The sequence below is a fragment of the Vicia villosa genome, linkage group LG6, assembly GCF_029867415.1.
Source record: "Vicia villosa cultivar HV-30 ecotype Madison, WI linkage group LG6, Vvil1.0, whole genome shotgun sequence".
Lineage (NCBI taxonomy): Eukaryota > Viridiplantae > Streptophyta > Magnoliopsida > Fabales > Fabaceae > Vicia > Vicia villosa.
In genome coordinates, this window is record NC_081185.1 from 54,169,116 (window position 1) to 54,181,082 (window position 11,967).

Consider the following 11,967-nt stretch of genomic DNA (forward strand, 5'->3'; position numbering starts at 1 on the left):
AAAGATATTTTTAAAGAAAAACGTTTTGAAAATGATTGCAAACATAAGAAGGTTTTTGAAAAAGGGAGAAGATTTTGAAAATTTAAGAATGGGAGGAGATGAAGAGGCTATCCTATTGCGTAAAATAAAAGCTAAGGAAAGAAACGGTCTAACCGAAGAAGAAGCCAACACATGACATTGTGAGTCAAGGTAGATTTCCCATCCTTTGGAATATCAATACTAAACCAACATTATCACTTGGGGATCCAGATGAAATTATTATCTTAGCACCACTTTGCATTAAGCACATTAAAATTCTGACGAAAATCGGGCAGAGTAACGGCTGTTTTCGGGTAAAATCCTTATATCGATGCCTTGGAATTAACCATCAAGGGCTTTCAAGGAAATACCAGCACATACAAACAGACAACAATCCAATGCCAGACAGACAGAATAACAACAGAGAACAATATCATAAGGGTCCAGAGGTACTAAGTCCATAAGTCCGAATCTCCAAAATGCTCGGGATAGTAACCAATAGTCCAAAAGAGCCTTAGGTGTTTTTTAGATTTTGGTTGATTATTAGTGTTTTAGCATAAAAGTAAAGTATGGTCCAAGTGGACAAAAAGAAAATAGCGGAAACATAAACAATACGTCCAAATGGACAAAGAGAAAATAGCGGAATATAAACGTCCAAATGGACAAAGAGAAAATGGCGGAATGTAAATATGATGAAATGATAAAGCATAAAGCAATAAAGCACGAAATATAAAGAGCAATATAATAAATTGCGGAAATTAAAGTTAGTTGTTAGATGTTAAAGATAACCATCTTGAAACTTGTCAAGTATGTTATCAAAGTTAGTAAGAAAGATCGATGGTGAGTGAAAGATGTTCTCGGATTTAAATTCAATGAACATTTATCAGAAGCTTGATAAGATCATAGCGACTACACGATAAACCTTCATAAGTCTTAAATCAACCGCATACAATTCTCTTCCATATTTGATCTTTTTTTATTCGGGACACGAAATATTGCGCTATGTTAAGCAGATCGCCAAGTGATTTATATAGAAATCACCCTACAACGAGGCCGGTCAAAACTTTATGTGCTAATGCATGCGAGAGAAGCGATATGTAGATCACTCTCCGAAAGCAATACCGCACGAAAAGAAAAAGGTAACGATCTAGTCTTTACCAATAATCCATATGAATTCTCAAGGTATTAAGACTTTCATCGATCAAAAGAAAAAAGAAGGAGAAGAAGAATAAAATGCATAAAAGATAATCAACTCACACTATCATTAATATCATTCATCTAATATTATGGATTTGGTCATTTCAAACCTATCAACATCCTAGATCCAATGATATTAATGAAGTGGAGGAAGAAGGAAGCCAAAACAAGCATAAAAAAGGCAAAAAACACATTCTGTCCCAGGGGATCTCGATTTGCCTAAGGAGGAAATCGATTTCCTTAGTGCAGGTTTTCAAATCTGGCGCAGAAACGTAATGGAAATCGATTTCCCTAAGGAGGAAATCGATTTCCTCTGTGCAGTTTTCAAAAAATCAGTATTAGGAAGCATAAAACTTGACTTAAGCAAACATACAAACACCTTATGATCACATATCAATTGGAGCACGAATTTTCCATCAAATCTCCATCAAATAGGACCAATATAGCATCAAAGATGCATCACATACAAGCACAAAAGAATCACATTATGATGGATGAATAAGGATGAAGAAAATTACCAAATCTTGAACAAAACTTAGATCTACTTCAAGAATCACCAACACAAATCTTGATCTCTCAGCAATTGAAGAAAAAAGAGTGAAATGGATGGTGGTTTAGCTCAAAGTTTGTGAGGTTCAAGATGTAACTCACAAACTTTATGAAAGAAAAAGAGCTTTGGTGAATTTGGTAAGGATGAGGAGAGAAATTGCAAGGGGTTTGTTGGCTCTCAAAGCTTGAGAAATGAGAGAGTAGAGACCTCTATTTATAGGATGAGAGCAAGAGTAGTGGTAGTTTGGTCTTTTTGCATTTGGTAATTAGCTTATGTTTAATTGGTGTTTAAATGGTATTTAAATGGTAAAATGGTATTTAAATGGTAAAATGAAGGGAATTAATTTTGATGAGGTGGAAAATTGGTAAAATAACAAAAATGATCAAAGAAAAAAGGTGCCAAAATGATGTCACACTTCCCTCTCTATTTTTTTGAATTTCTCCCCAGAGAAAGCGATTTCCTTCTTAGGTAAATCGATTTCCTTCTTCAAATTTTCAAAAATTTGCTTCCTTGCATTGTTTTGATTTTTGCCCGATCTTTTACCTGTAAAATATAAACAAAAGAGACAAAATGCATATTTTTGGATTTTGGTTAGTATAAACAAATAAAAAGCTAAAAGTGCTTGATGATTTCCCTCAGAGACGATCAAAATATCAAGGATAGAGCCTCACAATGGTGCTCTTGATTGATGACTGAATGCAATTGATGTATGATCTTAGGGTCAAAAATTGGGGTATGACAGCCTGGTTAAAGAATTCTGAATTCATGCGGTTACTTCGTCTAAGGCGATTCTGTCATTCTTCATGGGTAAACAGATCGTTATCACCGAAAACCTAATCAGACGGTTAATAGGTTTTGAAGAAGAAGGAGTTGTTGGCATTGTTGATGGAAGACCATACATGTCACTGGTTTATGCTGAAATCTTCAAAAACGGGGAAGCTTATTCAAAATTCAAACATCTGAAGGAGTATTACTAGGTTTGGGCAAAAATCTTCCTGGGTCGTATCTTCCACCGAAAAGCAACAAGTTCTTCAGACAATTCCAATGCTGGTCAACAATACCTACTATACTGCCTCAGTAAAAATATCAAGATTGATTTACCCTATCTACTCTTCAAACATTTTTGGACTCATGTCAAGGAAACTAGAGAAGAAGAAAGAAATCGAAAGACTAAAGGCAAGAGAAAACTGGATTCCTCTTTCAAGGCTAATATCGGACATTCTGACGGATAATGGTCTGATAAAACATCTAGAAGATGCCAACTTGCTAAAAGAGTTAGACCAAACATGTGGAAAAGCTCTAAATGGGAAAAATCTAAAGAAGATGAGCATCATTGAGGAACTCGTCTACAAACCCACTTCTTACACTGTAAGCTTCATCACAAGAAGGAGAGTTCAGATTGATGATTTAGTTTGCAATATTGAAATGTAGAAGAAGCTTTTTTGAAGAACTTTGACTTCCATCTTTGAACGTCCTCCTTTAAGAATCAAGCGCACCATATCAAGTGGGTCATAGCCTCTAATTCTGGATATTGTACTTCTGAACCTAAAGTTATATGGTTAGAGGAAAATAAATCCTGTTGCATCTAATAGGTATATACCTTTGCATCTGAAGACATATGGCCAGAGGAAAATAAATCCTCTTGCCCCTTGATAGGAATTCAGTCCTTGGTAATAGCACCTAAAATTGTGCATCCTAAATTCCTAAGATCCTTGAAAGGGTTAGTTAACATGATTATTTTATGATGTCATTATTTCATGCAAATGTTATGCATTAGGTAAAGCACAAGGTAGTAAGGACAAACAAGTCCTATAAGCAAAACCTGCATGGAAATCAAGTGGTTAGTTAACAATCAAGTCACACAATTGTCCTTAGGTTTAAAGGATTGCATGGAGTCCATAGGTAGGTACCCTCCCCACTGAAGTTTAGTTAGTTCAACCTGTCCTAAAATTGTAACCGGGTTCTAGGGAGCTCATATCACGGTTCTTTCTCAAAAGCATTATCTCAGTCAGCGCTCGAATGGCTGACCGAAAACATCTTGAAAGATTGATCTTAATGAGTGTAGCATCGAGTATCAACCAGCTTCGGTCAGGAATCCGAAGCCAACCACCTCGCTACTTCCTATTGGCCAAAGTCAAGTTCAACTAGGGTTTTAAGGGTAAATTAGTGCTTAATGACACCACGCGGTAGCCAAATGTCTCCTCGATCATATTCAAGGGCCATCAGGACAAACCAAAGTGTCACACTAACGGTGGCCACCATATTAACCATATTGGGACGAGTCGTACAGTCTCCTTGGTCTATTGCCACATACCTAAGGTATCTCGATATTCGGGTTAGAATCTTTCAAACATGAACATTCCCAAGCAGTACCCTTAAAAATAAAGCAAACAAGGCAAACAATTAAAAAGATTTAAAGTGATCTAAAACTTTAAGGTAACCCCTCTTTTATATACATCCCCAACAGAGTCACCAGTTCTGTAATACGGTGGGAGAGCTGACTTTTTTAAATGTGCGGATAGCTAGAGTCGTCACCGAATTTTATTTTATCGAACTAGGAAAGGCAAAAAGAACAGGAAAGCCCTTTGAAAAAGATTGAGTTCGGGGGGTAGGTTATACAAAAGGAAGGTGTAAGCACCCTTTGTATCCATGGGCTCTTAATTGCTTAGCTCACTTGTTTTTGCTTGAATTGTTTGAAAAGTGTCGTGCATGTTTAGATAAAGTTTGAAAAAGGACTTTAACTTTGTAAATAGAGTGTAGCCTTTGAAATTGTTTTGAAAAGGGGTGTATAAAGTAATTTGAAATTTTGATTTGAGCAAGCAATTAGGAGGTAGATACCCTAAAGTTATAAGGTCTAACTTGTTCTTTAAGTCTTTACTTTAATCTTTACTTTAAGGGAAAGAGACTATCCACACCATTAGTTAGTGGGAAGTCCTTTCATTGGATGTAAAGGGTGATCGAAAAGTCATCGAGTAATCATAGGGCTATCCATACCACAATGAGGGTAGGAAGTCCTATGCATTGGATGTGAATAGTCATAAAAGGCAACAAGTAAGGATACCTTAGCATTCAAAGGGACTATCATCATTTAATCGAGGGACAAGATCACTTAAATCATAGGAAACATCGAAGGGACCATGATCTTCAAATCGGAGGGACTATGATGATCTAAATCGGAGGCAACATTTACTAAGGTATCTGATCCGCTGTCGCGCGCGGATCAAAAACGAGTATTTTGAAAACGCAATATAGCGACAATGACTCGAGTCGTATCACAAGGATTCTTGTTTTGTTATTAACTAATATAAATAAAATTGGGGTTTATGGTCTTAGATCAATTTATGAACCATAGAGCAAATAAGTGATTAAAATAAGTGATTATAAAATAAGCTAAAACGACAATTTGCTGATTCGGTTCCTATCTATCATTGATTATTGTAATTCCAACCTCCTAAGCGGATTATCTATTCCTATTCGATCATAATATCCATTGACAAGCGCAATTGATAGTATAAGTTGTATGTTCCTATTATCCGAATTAAGCAAATGGGATTAAGTTTCATGAATTAAGCAAACATGAATTAAACGGACACGATAACGAATTAAGCAAACGATAACGTGACTATAGTTAGGAACAGAAATCAATCGGTATAAATCAATAATATTCTATATAACTCGAATTAAGCAAACAAGACATATAGATTAATATCGAAAAGGAAAAGAAATTGAATTAAAGATTAAAAACCTCAAAGTACTGGAAACCGTAACCAGCAGAAATTGCCTTCGGGGATTAGTTCCTCATCATTCGTACAAAGCTTTCAAAATTATTTTGTAAAAAGTAAACGTGAATGTAAACAATACGGCCAGACCTAGGTAAAATGGGAGAGACAATAATTCGGGTCATAACCGAACAAGGTCAAACAAACATAACTCAGGCCCAAACTAATCGACCCAAAACTAAATAAAACTAATGCTGCAGCTTCAAACGAAATTCCGGAAAATATCCATTCCGAATCTGACTTCTACTTTAACACGAGAATTGTAGCTCTTTTTCTTAGCTTTCCGACGATTACTAGAACGCTTCGATCGGATTCCCGGAGCTCTAGTTATGATCGTTTCTATACAGACTGCTAAAGCTGAAAATTAAATACGAAAATCAAATAACAATAAAAATAAATTAAAATATAAAAACATAATAAAATAGAAAAATAAACAAACCAAACCATAGAAATTCCTAAGTACAAACATAAAGGAACGTGCATCAAAATGCACTGATCAAATTCCCCCACACTTGAACTTTTGTGCTCCGAGCAGAATTAAATCAAACTCAAGAAACACACAACATCTGTTACTCACTCCAGACTACAACCTCTTCTGCGGTTAAGGTTGCATCAAAAGGTACTAATCTTTCACACTAAAGATATCGTAGGAACACAATTCCGCAATTGTGCGGTCATAAGCTTCCTGAACTTACAAACCACTTCGAATCATGTTATTATGCCAAAGTCTAACTTACTCATTCTCCTTTTTACTCTTTTTCATTCTGGCGCAATCACATTAAGCCCGTTATCTCCACACACTCATAGTAAGGCTACCGGTTAGTGACTCTGATCTCTTCTTTTCTTTTTTTTGCATGGGGTTCTGGTACCTAAGTGGTATACCCTTTTTATTTCCCAATTGTAGTTGCGCGGGATCGGACCGTAATCCTCCCTACCAAGTTCAACACCAGAAACCTCTGAACCAACTAACAACGGAACTTGAATTTTTTTTTTAGGTTCTACAACCATTGGGTTAAGTGACCGGGCGAGGGTCACCAAACTTAGAAGGTGCATTCCTTTTTTCTTTTTTCTTTTTTTTTTTAAATTTCGGTCACTCACTTATTTTCATCGGCTTCCTTACGTAGAGCATGTGTGAGATGGTGCCGACTGCAAAGATAAACTACTCAAGAGCTATCAGAGAATGATAATTCAAGGCTATATCATAACAAGTATTCAAAAAAATTCTCATACTCAGGGGACTTACGGTATTAAGACGATACCGATCTTGTGAACTTTTCCCAAGTCTTCACAACTAACCTCATATTAATCTATAGCCTAAAAATTTCAAAGAAGTTTTTTTTTGAAATAACTAAAAACAAAAGCAAAGAAAATTAATGATTCCCTCCCCCACACTTAAGACATACATTGTCTTCAATGAAAGAACATAAATATAAAATAAGAGTGAGAGAAAAGAAATAACACACCCGAGTAGTCAAGGAGGATATGTGATCACATAAGCAGCCTTTCCCAAAGAGTGATCTTCTACATTCTCTTCTTCCAAAGTGGGGCTCTCATGGAGTAGCTTTGGGTAATGCTCATCGTCCTTAAAAAGTGGTTTAGCTCCTTCGCCTTTTATTCCAGGATCAAAGAATGTTCTTCTAAAAGTAAAAGTGTCGAATGGGCATGTGATCTTCTTTTCCACAACATCAAAGATCAAAAGATTGAAGGGCTGCCTCACTATTTTTGTTTTATCTTCCACTTCAATTGAGACCCTATGCAAAATCATAGATGGGCTAATATAGGAAATTTTAGTCAAAGTCCACCCAATCGCCTTCTTATGCTTCTTCAAAACCTGCAAAATCTTATTTTCTTGATCAAAATCAAGGTCAAAAGAAGTTATAACTAGAAGTTTTCCACTACTCTCCAAATAAGCATATTCTGGGTTTTCATGGAGTTGTTTTAGCTCTAAGGACGTGGGCTGCTCGATGGATGGAGTGTTTGGGGCAGCCGGGATGTCAAGAGCTTCAGCCGCATAAACGACTTCATGTATGACTTTATCTGCATGAGAAACATCAACCTGCAAGGAAGCCTCAATCTCAGCACAAACAGAGCAAATTTTAGTGTCAGTACAAACATCACAAGAGTAAACATCATCAAAACCAGACAATGATGGAAAGTCATCTGCAAACAAATCAGTATAAGTATCATCAACAGTTTCAGAAAGCAACTCTATTTGAAAATCAGATAGCTCTTCCAAGGGTTGTTGGTTTGATCCTTTAGCTTGCTGCATGGCATTCATCAAAGTGGCAAGCTGTCCAATCTGTGTTTGCAAAGTCTGAAGAGTAGAATCTATTTGTTGTTGATACTGGAGATTATTTGCAGCCATTTGTTTGACAATATCCTCTAGTGAAGGTTCGGAAGGTGCAGAGCAGACAACGTGAAATTCCTTCAGATGCTCATGCAGATTCTCGCCTGCAAAACCATTAAACCTAGGCAACAAATGTGTTAAACCATATTCCAATTCAAAAGGCGCATCTGCCGCAGGATAGTCAATACATAAACCATTATAGTTCACATTAGGGACAGCCAACTGCGTCAAAGTTCTTTGTTCAGCCATGGTTTCAACAAACACAGAAATACCCATTATGTCCCACATAGGCAGAAACAAATAAAAAGAAGGAAAACGATTAAAATAAATTTAGAAAAATATAAAAACACGAAATTTAATCTACTTAAGGCAAATACGAATTTTGGGAATTTTTTTGGAATTTTCTGAAACTATGAAAAAAGAAAATAAATCGTAAAAAATAGAAAAATAACGAATTTGCGATTTTGGGGGCCAAAATCCTTTAGAATTCTATTCTAAAGGAGTACTGTTTGCCGATTTCTTTCTGGTATTCAGGAAAAATTTCGGAGTAAATCGAGACAGTAGCTTCCAAACTTACCTGATAGGATAGAAAACTTATCACTGTAATGCAACCGGTATTGCAACCCTGAAAATCAACAAACACACCACAAAAAAAAAACAAGAAAAATCCTAGAAAGAACATTATACCTATGACTCTAATATCGGTTAATAACAACAAGAATTCCCGGCAACGGCGCCAAACAAACATAACTCAGGCCCAAACTAATCGACCCAAAACTAAATAAAACTAATGCTGCAGCTTCAAATGAAATTCTGGAAAATATCCATTCCGAATCTGACTTCGACTTTAACACGAGAATTATAGCTCTTTTTCTTAGCTTTCCGACGATTACTAGAACGCTTCGATCGGATTCCCGGAGCTCTAGTTATGATCGTTTCTGTACAGACTGCTAAAGCTGAAAATTAAATACGAAAATCAAATAACAATAAAAATAAATTAAAATATAAAAACATAATAATATAGAAAAATAAACAAACCAAACCATAGAAATGCCTAAGTACAAACATAAAGGAACGTGCATCAAAATGCACTGATCAGTATCCCTATGCTCAAGGGACTTGACTATTATTCTTTGAAAGGCAACATAAGAGAGGATTACCCTAAAGGTGGGTGTATGAAAAAAAGTCGTTGATTTATTTAATCATGAAAATTAGGGTTATTCTAGTTTGATTTTATCTTGTCCTACAATCCTATTATCATCTAACAGTTATATAATGCAGAAAATAAAAGCAGAAAAATAAAGTCGTACGCTATTATAATGTTTCGGGGAGGGGATTACATAACCAAAACGGGGGGTGCGGAAAGTAAAAGCGGAAAAGTAAAGGCCCTAATTACTATTACATCAAAAAATTGGCAACTTATACACCTTCTAGAATTTAAACGAACAATTAAATAAATACTTAAATAATAGCAATTAAAACAAGCATGCGCATAGAGTATTAGATGAGAAGAGACGATAGCGAAGAAGAAATTAGGGTTAGTAAAAGATTTAGGTTAGTGATTAATTAAAACCTGATTACCTACATTACTTAAATCAAACCTAATTAACTAAATTAATTAAATCAAACCTAATTAACTAAATTAATTAACTCTAATTAATTGCCTAATTAATTAAAAATTATGTCAAAAATAACTTGATTAAAAACCCTTAGAGTCTAGTTAATTAAAACCCTAAATTTAAATATTTACTAATTAGTCAAACTAAATAAAAACAAAAGTTGATTAAAAATTAATCCTAAAGTTTTTTTGATTTTATTGTTGTGTTAAGAAAATCAAATTATGTTAGTTTAAAGAAAAATAGTAATGAAATTAACAAAAACTAGAAAAAAAAACAAATAACTAAGGGCGCTTGATCTGGTGTGTCAGTCCTCTGAGTGTCCATCGTCGGGAAGCGCCTCCAGGATCGCTGGATATCGCTCCGTGATGATCTAAGGGCTGGGGTGACCCGGTGTATGGTGGGCGCATGTAAGCTTGTTGCATGGGATTTGAAACAAAGAATAGCAAACAAAAGATCATAAATAAAACATAGGACCCTAGGATCGAACCTAGGTCCTTTAAGTCCCACGCGTATTACACTGGCCAGTTGTACCAGATCTTTTGGATGTTAGTGTAATAAAGTCAATCAAATAAATATAAAGTATTATAAACCAAAAGGAAGTCAAACGAGACGATGTGGGACCCTCGCGCGCCAATCAAAGTGGAGAGAGAATAAGAAATTGTTGACTGGCCAATCAAACATCCCTACGTGTGGTCAACGTTTTAGACTTACTATTCTCCTTCTCCTTCCTTCAACCCTGCGGAATCTCCTATGGAATCTTCGATGAATTTACCTGAGTTATAAACACATTTGTGACCTGTGTTATGAGTTACCTTGGGGAGCTTGAGGATACTACTTAAGTTTCTTCTTATGCTCTAGGTCGACTTGGGATTGCTGATCAAAGAAGATTAAGCAGATCCTCTGATGATTTAATAATGTTTAGAAAATTGTTAGCTCTCCGTTTAGGGTTGGCTTAATTTTTATAAAAAAATAAAATAAAAGGATAAGTATGTATAAATGTATAAGAACAACAGGTACAACATAGATCCCACTGAGATGATAAAACATGTTATGTTGGAGAAATTCAGCATCTTAAATAACATGTCACATGGGATGTTACAACATCATGCCGAGCTGAAGTGACGAATTAAATTTGTGTGATTTAATTACTACAGAAGATTGCAGAATATTCAAGGATATTGTGCAAATCAAATAAAGATATGATATATTATATGATAGGTCTGAAGAATCAATATGAAGATTTGAAGAATCATTCAGAAGAATCAAATTAGAATATTTAAGATTATATAGTTTCTAATTATAGAGATATCCTCGAAAACTAACAGATTGAAGACCTTGATTGTAGAAGAAGTTACTGCTATATTATAACAGCAAATTTGTTGTGATTGAAGGCCCAAATCCAGTTGGGTATAGGTTATAAATAGAAGACTTTGTAACCTAGAAAAACAAAACAACCACCAAGTATAAAAGATGTAATCATTAGGGTTTGTCAAGGTAAACCTCCCGGCTTGTGGGAAGGTTACCTATGTGATCCTCGAAGCCTGTAATCAAGAGGAGTGTTGTTCTTGGAGGAAGCTCTGAAGTAACTCCAAGTTCGTGGTCATAGTCAAGTTCTTGGCTAGGGATTGTCAGGGAAGTGTGTCTTCCAAACTGATTTTTATTTGGGATTAGAAGGAGATGGATATTTGGCCGTTGCTACAGCTCTTGGGACTGGAGAAATGTACAACATCATTACGATGATTGGAAGTTGAATGGGGATATTCCATATCTATGGAGGACCTAGGTAGAAGGGTCATTGGGTAGGGATTAAATGAAGGGTTGTAAGCTTGGGACTATTTTAGCTCAGTGTTAATACTACTGATAGTGGACTTCATTCCTGGCTTGGTATTCCTCTAGAGTAGGTGTGATTTCATCGAAATGGGTCAACAATTTCTGGTGTCTTTTATCTTTCAGTTTGGCATAATTATGTGTATATTCTTTGCTGATGATTAAGAGTTGATACTTTCCATATCTCTTTTTTTTCTCCAGGGAAGAAACTAAATACAAAGATTGAGAATACTTGAATGATTGTGATTTGATGTTTTAAGAAGTAGGTTCTCACAGGTGTTGGCTAAAGGAAGCTATGTCTTGTCCTATGCTTTTAGGAAGCATGAAGGGTCCTTGTATAAAATCTCAAGAGGAAGCTGAGGGAAATGCTTTTAAGAAGCTTATGGGTCCTTGTATTATAAGCCCAATAGAACGCTAGTCAAGGGTCATCGAGGGTCCTTTTTGTAGCACAGGAGAAAGTTATGTTGGTCTGACCTTATTTAGCTCTAAGCAAAGGGGTAAGAGGTTTCACCGGGAAATAATCCTCTTTGGGTGGATATGCTCTATTGTTTGAACTAAGGGTTTCAAGATGTTTCACCGAGAATAATTCATCTTGTGGGGTAATAAACTATGTTGTCTAATTTGGAGAGG